The 12,489-nt window shown below is 27.3% G+C and overlaps 1 long non-coding RNA gene across 1 annotated transcript in view; it reads left to right on the forward strand.

The window, feature by feature from the left end:
- Positions 1-1,508: 1,508 nt before the first annotated feature.
- LOC148299726 (uncharacterized) overlaps positions 1,509-12,489 on the forward strand; it is a gene marked incomplete at its 3' end in the record, with an annotated part of 47,812 nt that continues 36,831 nt past the window's right edge. The window contains exon 1 of the long non-coding RNA XR_015839041.1: positions 1,509-1,690. This is a non-coding gene — a long non-coding RNA (uncharacterized LOC148299726). The remainder of the gene's footprint in view (positions 1,691-12,489) is intronic.

Below are 12,489 nucleotides of genomic sequence, written 5' to 3' on the forward strand. Positions count from 1 at the left end.
ATGATGTTCTATTTTATAAAATAATAACTGATGTATTTTAATAAAAATATACATGTTCGTTTGTTCAAAATCTTAAATCACCTAAAGTTATTCAACGATTGTTTTACAATTTTAACACATCATTGCATTCGGATATTTGCGTGTTTTTTATCAATATATCTTAATCTGACCTCCATCTACACCAAACAGTGCATAGAACACCTCATCACACATTTGAAGTCCAGGTAACCAGGTCCAGATTCCTAGATCTTAAAAAAAAAAATTGAAGTAAATGAAGTTCAACATATATCAAATAGATAATATGACGATGGAGCATATGCCAAAGGACTCAAAGGATAAGAAAAGAAAAGTAGGTGACGAATGAATAAAAACAGCAAAATATAGAGTGTCATTTTCGACACTTTATAATAATATTTCATTAGTCTGCGGATATCAATTTATATCCTATTTTGTGGGTATAAGGGAGTTTTTTGCTTATACGAGGGAAACGATGAATTTTCAATGAATATCAATTTCACATTCACAAGTCGGGACCAATAATATTGAATACATTCCAAAACACTCAGGCCTCGTACCATGAGAGAAAAATCTTACATCCAACCACAATAAAAAGAGCCACATTAAAAAAGAATGAATAAAAAGAGTTTATTTAAAGAAATATATAAATATATATAAATATATATATATATATATAAAATATGTGTATATATATATATATATATATATATATGTATATATATATATATATATATATAAATATATTTATATATATATATATATATATATATATATATATATATATATATATATATATATATATATATATATATATATATATATATATATATATATATATTATATATATATATATATATATATATATATATATATATATATATATATATATATATATATATATATATATATATATATATATATATATATATATATATATATATATATATATATATATATATATATATATATTTGTATAAATTTGTTTTAAAATCACTATAAATTAGTTATATTTCATTTTAGCTAATTTATAATGTCTACCGGTTTCGAAGCTAACCGCTTCTTTATCAAGACTGATTAATACTAAAACACTATCTACTAAACAATATCAACACAAAAAATATAGCCACTTGAAATCTACCCAAGCTTCTTTCCCTAAATGTCAAAATATGTATTGTGAATATTGTTTAGTATGAGATGAGACGTCAAAAAATAATATGATATTTTAATTTCTTTTAATTTTTCTTTTTCATTCATTTTAATTTTGTTTTATATATAATTTTATTTAATTTCGATAATGCTATATTTTATAAACAAAACCACACAATGATATATTATTAGTTTAAATTTTTGGCCTTAGTGACCCGCAACGACGTAAGTAGGTAAAAACGTCGACTTATTTTGGTCGGAAAGGACGCGCTTCTTCTCGCGGCTCCCATCTCGGGCTCCTCGGTCTCCTGTGTCCCGCTTTCATTCGGCCCAGGGACGCGAAACGGGTCGGTCGTCTCGTCCCAGCCAGTCCGCGCTCGCGATGCACTTGTTGAGAATTGCGATCGCGTTTCCCGGCGAAACTTTTCCCAATTGAATTCACTTTCCCGCACTCGGTGGGCGACAAATTAATCTGTGCGACACCTGTCTTTGAGAACTCGGAATTTTCTGCGATAAATCATCAACGGTAACTTTTTAAAATATTATTTTACGTAGAATATTACAAATTAAATAGTAAATATGTATAGTACACTTATTTTAATGAAATTATTTATATAAATACACACACACACAAATATAAATATATGTAAATAAATATAAATATATGTAAATAAATATATATATATATATATATATATATATATATATTATATATATATATATATATATATATATATATATATATATATATATATATATATATATATATATATGTATATATGTATATATATATATATATATATATATATATATATATATATATATATATATATATATATATATATATATATATATATATATAAATATATATTTATATATATATATAAATATATATATATATTTATATATATTTATATAAATATATATATATATATATATATATATATATATATATATATATATATATATATATATATATATATATATATATATATATATATATATATATATATATAATATATATATATATATATATATATTTATATATATTTATATATATATATATATATATATATATATATATATATATATATATATATATATATATATATATATATATATATATATATATATATATATATATATATATATATATATATATATATATATATATATACATATATATATATATATATATATATATATATATATATATATATATATATATATATATATATATATATTATATATATATATATCATATATATATATATATATATATATATATATATATATATATATATATATATATAAATTTACCATTCCACCCATGATTGACAACCACACTGTCAAAATTTTTGGAACTGATAGATCGATCTATTATAGTTCAAAAAACGTTTTTTTTTTAAATCTATTCGATTTGGTGATGTCACGAGAATGATGAATAGGTACATATGTATCCATACACAAATATCGTTTTATCAATTATATTTTGCAGTTCCGAAAATTATGTTTTAAAAAAAATCTTTTGCGCATTTGTATTACCACAACAAAGTGATATTTTAAGCAGAAAAAGATTGTATATTTTATTAAAATACGTTTTTTCCTTAATAATGATTAAATTTATACGAACTGCTAAGGAATAATAGGATTGTTTATAATAATAAAAAATATGTATTTATGTGATATTTCGGTAAAATTTGCATTAGAGGTCGCACACATGACGTGTTCATGCCAAACAAGCAAGGATATAAAGGGTCATTGGGTATAATTAAATATAATAAAATAAAAACTAAAAGAAATAAGGTCATTAAAAAAATATAATATTATAACTTATTTACATAATTGTAAATCTATTATTTTCATTCACTTAATAAATTATTTCTGAAGTTTATTTTTGAAATTTAATTGATAGCTCAATTTCAATCCTTAAAAGATAGGATTACTGTGAAAATTATTCGTCTGGATAGTAGCGTCTTTCATTCGCGTTTATTGTTGAAACGTTTTAATTAAAAATACATAAAATTAATTATGTTCTCAAAACATCTTTCATCCCAATGCCAAAAATGATAAAATATTTTCGAGTTTATGTAATTCTAAAAAGATGAGAACATTGAAATTTTCAAAAATAATATTTAACTAAATTACCTTGATGTAACGAACATCATTTTTTTAAAATACATTCAAACTAGTCATAGCATTCAATGAAAAATATACTCGCATATAACGAATACAGTACGTAAACCAAGCTCGATGTAACGAAAGTAAGTAAGTAAGTTAATATGTACATTTTATATGAATATGTTAATATGAACATTTTTATGGACGTGTAATTTCAGTATGTTACTAATGTTTACAGGAGTAACATGTAAAATAAATATATCGTTTGTAACTTAAATAGTAAGTATATTACGGCGTTTACTGTATTAATCGTCATACCATATATATTAATAGTTTTAATGAGGATAAATTCCATAGAATTCGTTAAATGAAAGTCAAAAAAAAAAAATAAGAGAGTGAACCTCAATATTACAATCACCTGATAAACTGTTTTTTTTTCACAACTCCTTACGATTTGTTATATCGAGGTTCTACTGTAAATGACTCTCGCCGCTTGCAGCACGTATCGTGTCCGGGGTTTAAACAATTATTAGAAAAAGGTGTTTTTTTGCCTCTGCAGTATTGTGGTTAAATCATTTGTCTACTATAATCGATTCCCAAAGGGAGTAGTTTCGTTTCACTTATAAAATATTAATTAGCTAGTTTTGAATTATATTACACGAGAATCAAATAAGGCTTTACGCTTATAAGTAAAAAAAAATACTGTCATCTCGACAATGAAGAAGGATGGTAAAGTGTAAACATTTACAGGGCTTACGAACTGTGAATAGGCTGGTTTAAGTGATCGCTTTATACGCGTATAAAAACCACAAATCTACTAATGATTGAAAACAAGACTGCAAAAATTGAGTATATCTTTCAATTGACACCTTGCTTCACATGCGAGTTCTTGGCAGCATCTGCGGTTGAGTTAAGTAAGTTTTATTTAGCAGAGACCTTCACGACATGTAAATAAGATTCCAGAATTATTTGACATAGTAGAAAACGCCTGGAAACGTGATTTAGAATTTTTATTAAATTTATAACTTGACTACTGATTTTATTTACAATATTTTGAGTGTATCTTAATCGTTGTTCACAAATCTGGGTGCGTCCACTTACGAGTTATTTATATTGACATCTCAGATGAAGAAGAATATGGAAGGGCATTTACAGGGCTATAGTCCTGTCATAGGCTGGTTGGTGACAAACCCAGATTTGTGAACAAAGATTTGTACACGCTGTCATAGCCTGGCTAGTGACAAACCAGGATTTGTGAACAAGGATTCGGCAACACACTCAAAATGTTGTTAAAAATATTTACATCTTAATGGGTGCGATAACAAACTCAACCTTTTTTTAACAAACACATCGAAATTTTCACATCGAAGACAACACAATTCTTGTAATTATCTGTACGAAATGGTTTTGGGATTCTTTTGTAAGAAGCTTAAGTATTTGCTGTTTGGATACTTATGTGATAATAGCAGATTGTGACAGAAGCTAAGCTCACACTATCTCATATCTCAAGAAAACTGGTTATAATAGTATAGAGATTAGACAAACTGCATTACCTAAAACCCAAAGCAAATGTTTATACAGGCGGTAACCAAACAATAGTGGAATGTAATATATTACGTATTATCATAATACATAACGATATATTATAATACCTAATAGCGGTGTCGTACTATACGATATCTGAGTAGGCTCCAAGGCAACGGTGAATAATGCAAAGGGTAAGAAAACTCATATTAAATGGCTGAAAATCCAACCCAAACCTTACCTACTTTGCAGATTGCAGACTTTGTATTGATTTGATGAAATATCGGTCTATGTTGCTAATCGTTAAATATATATATATATATATATATATATATATATATATATATATATATATATATATATATATATATATATATATATATATATATATATATATATATATATATATATGTATATATATATATATAAATATATATATAACATTAAACCACGAGTGTAAGTCTCTCTCCAAGCACAAGAGCACAGTCTCTTTTATGGAGAGGCACAGTGAATCGAAATATAAAAATTCTCCATATGTATAAATGATTCAAATGTATTATGTTATAAATAAAAATGTAAATATATTTAATGAATAAAAAAATTATAGTTATATTTATAAATAAATATATTTTAATATTTATATACAGTATGTCCTGTTATTACATCGGAATTCCGTATAAATGAAATAATTATAAAATCAGCTCATTTTTAATTAAAAAGGTAATGTCTTTTTTTCTAAAGTATAACAAAGTAAATGTTATACTGTTTTTTAAATGATACAAACTAAACAATCTTTTAAAATAACTTGCCAGGTTAGCGTCATATATATTTTTTCAGGGTGAAGAGTCAAAGTCACCTTAAGATTTATTTAAAAATCATTGACCGGGCATTAACATTTTTTTTCCGCCAAGGCAAACCAGTATTAGTAATATTTTGGACTGTTATCAATAGAACAGTTATTCAGTAATAAAAAACAAAAATTAAAATCCTAAAATATGAAAACATGAAAAAGTGGCACTCTAAGAACTGACCTAAGGCGTAGATGTTCGGGAAATTCACAAAAGTGGAAATATCTGGAAAACTAAGGGTTAATCGGTTGTTAAACCGGAACTTTATTTAGAATTTAAAATTTATAATGATGCGTATAAATAGTTTTGACTGAACGAAGAAAGAACAGTAAAACAAAATTATTATTGTTCTTTAAACTTAAGATCTTTACAAAAATATGTATTACCTTTTACAAAACTAGTTTAGTTCTTCATAAAGTAAAAATTAGATCAACATATCGCTCACTCCTTTCAACAACGTCAAATATCAAAAATCGACAATTTAGAGTTGTGCATGTTTTCGGAATGCCCAAAAAATGTACTATATCCCAGCAAAAGTGGCGTATTTTTAACTTAATATTTACCCGCAACAGGCCAGAAAGTGCTGTTTTTACATTTTGATAAAATATATTGCTTAATTATTTTTTTCAATATGCTAAATATTTTTCAAATAGATAAAAAACCTTCAGGTTTTACCTAAAAAAATATGTTGCACAGTAAAAAGTTCAATAAGTGGCTTGATTTAAAAAAAAAAAAACATTTTATTGTATTTTTAAACTCTAAAAATGATTTCCTAAAAAATCAAGTTTTTTAATTATGACGTTGTTGAAAGGAGTGAGTGATATGTGATTTAACAAACGAAGAAAGACAAATATAAAGTGTGAACGTGGTTGGTAATAAAAGCAGACAAAGACGGGGAAAGCTTGGCATGATCAAGTATTTCAATTAATTGAAATTGGTCAGGTTTTTTCCAGTGAATTTAGTGGTCATATTAACAGATGGAATAATTGGCGGGTATATATAAGGAGATGCATATAGAAGAGGTGAAGATTATTTGCTAAGACAAATTGGTGCGGCGTTCTTTTCTCTCTGCCTAGCCTTACGTGGAAGCGGCGTGATGGTTGGTTAGTTAAGTTTGTAAGTTTTTAAACATACTAACAAAATATTTTGAAATGTTTTGAAACCTAGTTCAATATGCACCTACTGTTTTATTATTTTTTATTATTATTATGATACAATACATTTACAAGAGTGTTTTATTTTCAAGACTCGAGACAATGTAAAAACGGTCTTAATTCTCATCCCGTACATTTGAGGCAGAAAAGAGAACAGTTGAGTATATTGTTCAGTTCGATAGTGTGGCTTGCGCTTTTGTATAGACGTAGCACTTCAAAACATCCAAGCTGAGGTAAATCCTCAAGAGACGATCCTTGAGTTGATCAAGGGTGGAGTTGTAAGTCACCTCAAACATTTTTGACAAAAAAAAGATTTTTTTTAATGCGAGGGGTAAATTAGAAGATAAAATTTCAATTAAAAAATCTTTTGAGTGTCCAAATTTTTGCTCATAAATTCTGATCTATATGCTACTTCTTCGGCTATACTTGTGGTTGTAATACATATGTAAGTTTTTACTAGCAGAAACCTTCTTACAATGTTTACAAGATTCTTCCTGTAGTGTGTAAAATAACTTGTATCAAGACATTTATATTCATCGTCATCTATTACTATGTTGAAATATCAATAAAAAAACTTTTTTATTCCTTCATTATCCAAAAAAATTAAGAATATTTACGTTTGTATGTACTAGATATATGTTTAAAAAGAGAACGGTTTTAATTGGATCAAGGTTTTTTAAAACAATATTTTGAGTGCATCCAAATTTTAAAACACACCAAGGTCTAATATTTTTCAAAAATAATTATTTTGTATTAACTAAACCAAAGACCCCCTCCGTAGTGTAATGGTCAGCACGCTTGGCTACCGTTCTAGAGGTCCTGGGTTCGATTCCCAAGGGGGGTAAAATAAATATAAGTGATTTTTTGTATCTGGACTGGTTTCTGAAGCGGAGGGCTGATCACCTTTCCTTCATGTGTAAACGATCAAGATAACACTGCGTTTATATGACGAAGATGGTGGCGAAAGCTCGCATGTGAAAGAAGGTGAAGAAGAAGAACCTCAATTCAGCATGTATGTTTATGTATATATATATATATATATATATATATATATATATATATATATATATATATATATATATATATATATATATATATATATATATATATATATATATATATATATATATATATATATATATATATATATATATATATATATATATATATATATATATATATATATATATATATATATATATATATATATATATATATATATATATATATATATATATATATATATATATATATATATATATATATATATATATATATATATATATATATATATATATATATACATGAATTCAAAGTCAGTATTTTCTCTAATAACATACATATTGATATGATTTCATTAACCAATAATCAAAATCAATCCTTCTTGGAATTCGTTAACAATACATTGAACAGTAATATATGTCGAAGGGATGATAGGCCTTGGAAATACACCCCATAAAACCGTAGAAAATAAATCCCAATCTTACATACCTCCCATGCATCGCTTTGTTTTCTTTTTCCAATTCTTTTCACCAGAAATTCTCGCGACATTCCGTTTTGAAAAGTAGAATGCCGGACATTTCATTTCCAATATCCGAGTCTCCCCTAAGAATTTCTAATATTGTATGGTGAAAATATTTCACAGCTCGTATTATACCTTCAATAATAATATTTGTTTTAAATCATCACACAATATATTTTATTTTAATACGTGTATGTATACATTTTTGTATTATCGTCATATTTTATATTGGTGTAATGGTTAATATTGCAGTTTATTACTAAGCTAACCAATCTTCTGACCGATTTTCAAAAAATATACTAATATATTATTCATTATTGAAGAAAATCAACGCGCCTTTTTTAGATGGGAGTTGTATTCATTATTTACCTTGGTTGCTTGTTGTATAAGGTTTTATGTATCATTAAGTGGATTTTTGTTTCTTCTAACGTTAAAACAAGATCTTTTATTTTTCACATTATTTTAAAATTTATTTTCTTTTTCTTTTTTTCTAAATAACTCCTATAATTGGAGATAATCCAAATTTTGTGAAAAAGTATTTGGGCACACTCAAAATATTGTATCTTTTATTTTAATCTGTGTTGGGATCAGTAGGGATAATCTAGTGTGGGCCATTCAGGAACTTCTCAGAATTTGCTCATTGCAGGGATAAAACCAGGTAAAACTCCTCAGGAGAAGCCAGACTGTTGACTATCGTCAACAGACCTTCCACTAGAAGAGTGTCTTAGTTTGGTTTATGGTACCAATGTCCTTCACGTATGATACCACTTCTCGTGAGATTTCGTTAGTAATACGGTACCGATGTTTAGGTTCTCATACAGGCTCCTGCAACACATGTCCAACTGTTACCTTTGAAACCTGAAATGGAGGTAAAGCACCTTGAGCATCTTGAGGTGTCTCATCATCACACGTACATCTGTCGATCTCGGAGAGCTTATAAACAAGAGCACAAAGTGCCTGTTTATAAAACTTCAGTGTGATAAGATTCTGTCTGAAGTACTTTAAACATACTTATTTCTTGAAGAGTAATTGCGCAGATCAAGAGTAATATTTCATCACCGTCACTTTTCAAAAATAAAGTATTTATTATATTCCCTGCTTTCACACTTTTCCAATATCAAATCCAAATTTTCATCCCTTTAAAATATAACTCCCTTTTAAACTTGTTCCAGGCATTCATCTTTCAAATGTTGTGTGTCAGTATGAATAACCAACCAATTATCGAGTTAATTGCTGTTCGTCAACGTGAACGACGTCTTTCTGTCAAAATCTGAAAATATTTTTCGACGAAATTTAAAATCGGAAAAAGAATTTTATAATTTATTCGAGCGTAAAAAATAAACATACCTAAGAAATTTTATAGATTGACAGTTTGTAAGATTTTTCCGATTTTCCAAATTGAATTTGCAGTAATTTCGACATAATCTGTTATTAAAAACTTTCTATCGAGTTTCAAAATACGATTTGTTACCGACAAAAATATTTTATCAACTCCCACATGGGACTTAACTTAATGTATTTAATTTCTTCCTTCTGTAAATGAAAAGCCCTAAGAAGTTTATTTTTACGTCCATTTTCAGGATTGTTTTTTGCGCCCTACCTGAAAGCAATCAACTGAAAAGGCTATTTTATTACCCTCCTACATAAATGCACCAATTGCGTGAGGCGGTAATGGGTGTCAAAAAGATCATAGTGCTTTTTTTTTTCTTTTTTTTTCTGTTTTACTTTTTCTTCCCTTTTACATGTATTCGATTTATTTGATGTATTTGACTACCAGTCTCAAAAAAATTATATTCATTTTCAAACACAATCCGCTTAGGTCTACGTAAAAACAGTATTAAATTCACAGTAACACAAATAGTTCAATTGAAACTCCTTCATATTTTGCCCAATTTGTCTTGTAAAAAGTATTTGAGTATTTTAAAAACAAGTATTGAAATAGAAGACAATCAATACGTTGCATATGAATATAAAGTGACGATGGCATTAACATGAAAATATTATACATCACCTAAAGTAATTTTTTATCTGCTATTTTAATCGATTATTGCAAATAGAAATACAAAATATGTTTTTAAATAATATATTTATTACTTAAAGCTTGTATAATTTTTAGAAGCGTCCTTTAATAAAAGTAAAAGAACATAAAATATTTAATAAAATATTTAAAAATATATAAAATATTTAAAGATATGTCCTTATAAAAAATACCTTTGGATAGTTAATAAACCGTTTTTTCTGCATAAAATATTCAAGGGCGTTTTACTGTGATAAAATTATGATTATTTTTTCGTTGGATTTGTTATGCACTTTTTGGTAAAATCTGTAAATTTTTAATTTGATAAATTTGCATATTTTTTTAACATTACTATAAAATCGTATCGTTCATATTTCGATGCATTCAGCGTTATTATAGATAACCTTATATGGATATATTTGATAATGATGCTGAATGTATCGAAACACGTGTCAAAGTATACCTTAAAAAATAGTGGTAAAATAAAAATTACTAACGTAATTACTGTATTTGAAATAAGTGTGTTTTTATACAACCAAATACTACATAATTTCTAGGATATTTTTTTGGACTTACACCAACTGTTGTACTCAGATATTATTTTAGTGACTTCAGTTTTCGCATCATCCAACAAAAATTGTGTTATCTCGACTCTTGACATTTTACAATCCGTTGTATAATGGTATCTTTCATCTAAACGTCCAAATAGCTATTTGTCTTCCCGGACCCAGTGTCGTGAGATCACTCAACGTCCTTTAAATGACGCTCTCCCAAAATTCTCCTCTTACCTTCGATTCCCTTATTAAAGTTGTCATTTAATTCGATCCTGTATTACAAAGGAAATGCTTTGAAAATATTAAAAAGATCCCACCTGCTTAGCGGAGATTACGGAAGATGAAGATTATTATTTTAATGTTTTGTGTTTCTTTATCGTAATGAAAATGGAAGTGATTTATATCATTTTCCTCTTAGATCCCCTTATCTTAATTAAACCAAATAAGATTTCCGTTTACTTATATCTTCTACACCTCACGGTATTTTTTCAGGCACTTAACAGATTATAACGGTGTTGATAGTATTTTCCTGGGTTATTATACAAGATCTTATTTTTCCTGTTTCAACCTAGATCGTCGATTCTCAACCTTGGGGCCGCGACCCTCAGGGTGTCTCAATAAAATAAAAAAGATCTATGTTTTACAGGGATCGAAAGATTGATAAAGAAAAATAAAAGATAATGAATGCTGGAAACAGATTTAATGGTGCTCTAGATTAATTATAGCTAACAGCGGAATCTAAAAAAAGCGGTGCACAACGGAGTCATGGAGCAATCCTAATGCATGGAAGTGAAGCATGGAGTTTGCAAGTAGAAGGATGAAATAATACTGAATGCAGTTGGAATGCGATAACTTATATCGATTCAATTGATAAAGAATGGTGTGTTGAGATGGTTTAGATGTGCGGAACGAATGAGTATGTGAAGAAGAATTGATTTAGATTTTAATTTCGAGTTGATTAGAAATAGAAACAGAAGACGACTGTGAAAAACTTGGCGTGATCAAATATTTCAAATTAGTCCAAATAATCGACTGGTGCGTGTGAGGAGATTCATAAATGTAGAAGAGGAGAAGAATGTTTGAGATCTATTATCTGCGGTACGCGCCGTGATGTTTATTTAGTATGTTAGTTTAGGTCGCAATTGGTAGAAAAATTTAATGACTCATGTGCGAACAATAGTTTCATTAATAATAAAAATATTTGAATAGCGCTAAAATATTGTAGTGAGGAAGTCGAAAGTTTTTTTTGTCATTTTAGGGAGGTCGTGACACTAAAAGATTGAAAAACGCTGATCCACGTGATGAGCGCTGGATTTTTTTCCCAAAAGTGTAAACGAGCCATGACATAAAATCTCAAAAAAAAACCTAGTAGTATTAAAGTTTACGAGGCGTTTATAATCTCATTATACTTTTTGTCAGGCAGCATACATTTTTAACAAAAATTTTAATATCATATTTCCCTGAAATATGATTTGAAACTTAGTTCCGCGCACGCCGATCAATATTATATATCATCACCATCATCTACCACTTAGTTCTTCCGAAGAAAGAACACTTTCCATTCCTCGCCATAACACATCATTCT

This window comes from Brachycentrus maculatus, unplaced genomic scaffold (genome assembly GCF_059751285.1).
Source record: "Brachycentrus maculatus isolate JH-2025_06_01 unplaced genomic scaffold, ASM5975128v1 h1tg000985l, whole genome shotgun sequence".
In the NCBI taxonomy this organism is placed as follows: Eukaryota; Metazoa; Arthropoda; class Insecta; order Trichoptera; family Brachycentridae; genus Brachycentrus; species Brachycentrus maculatus.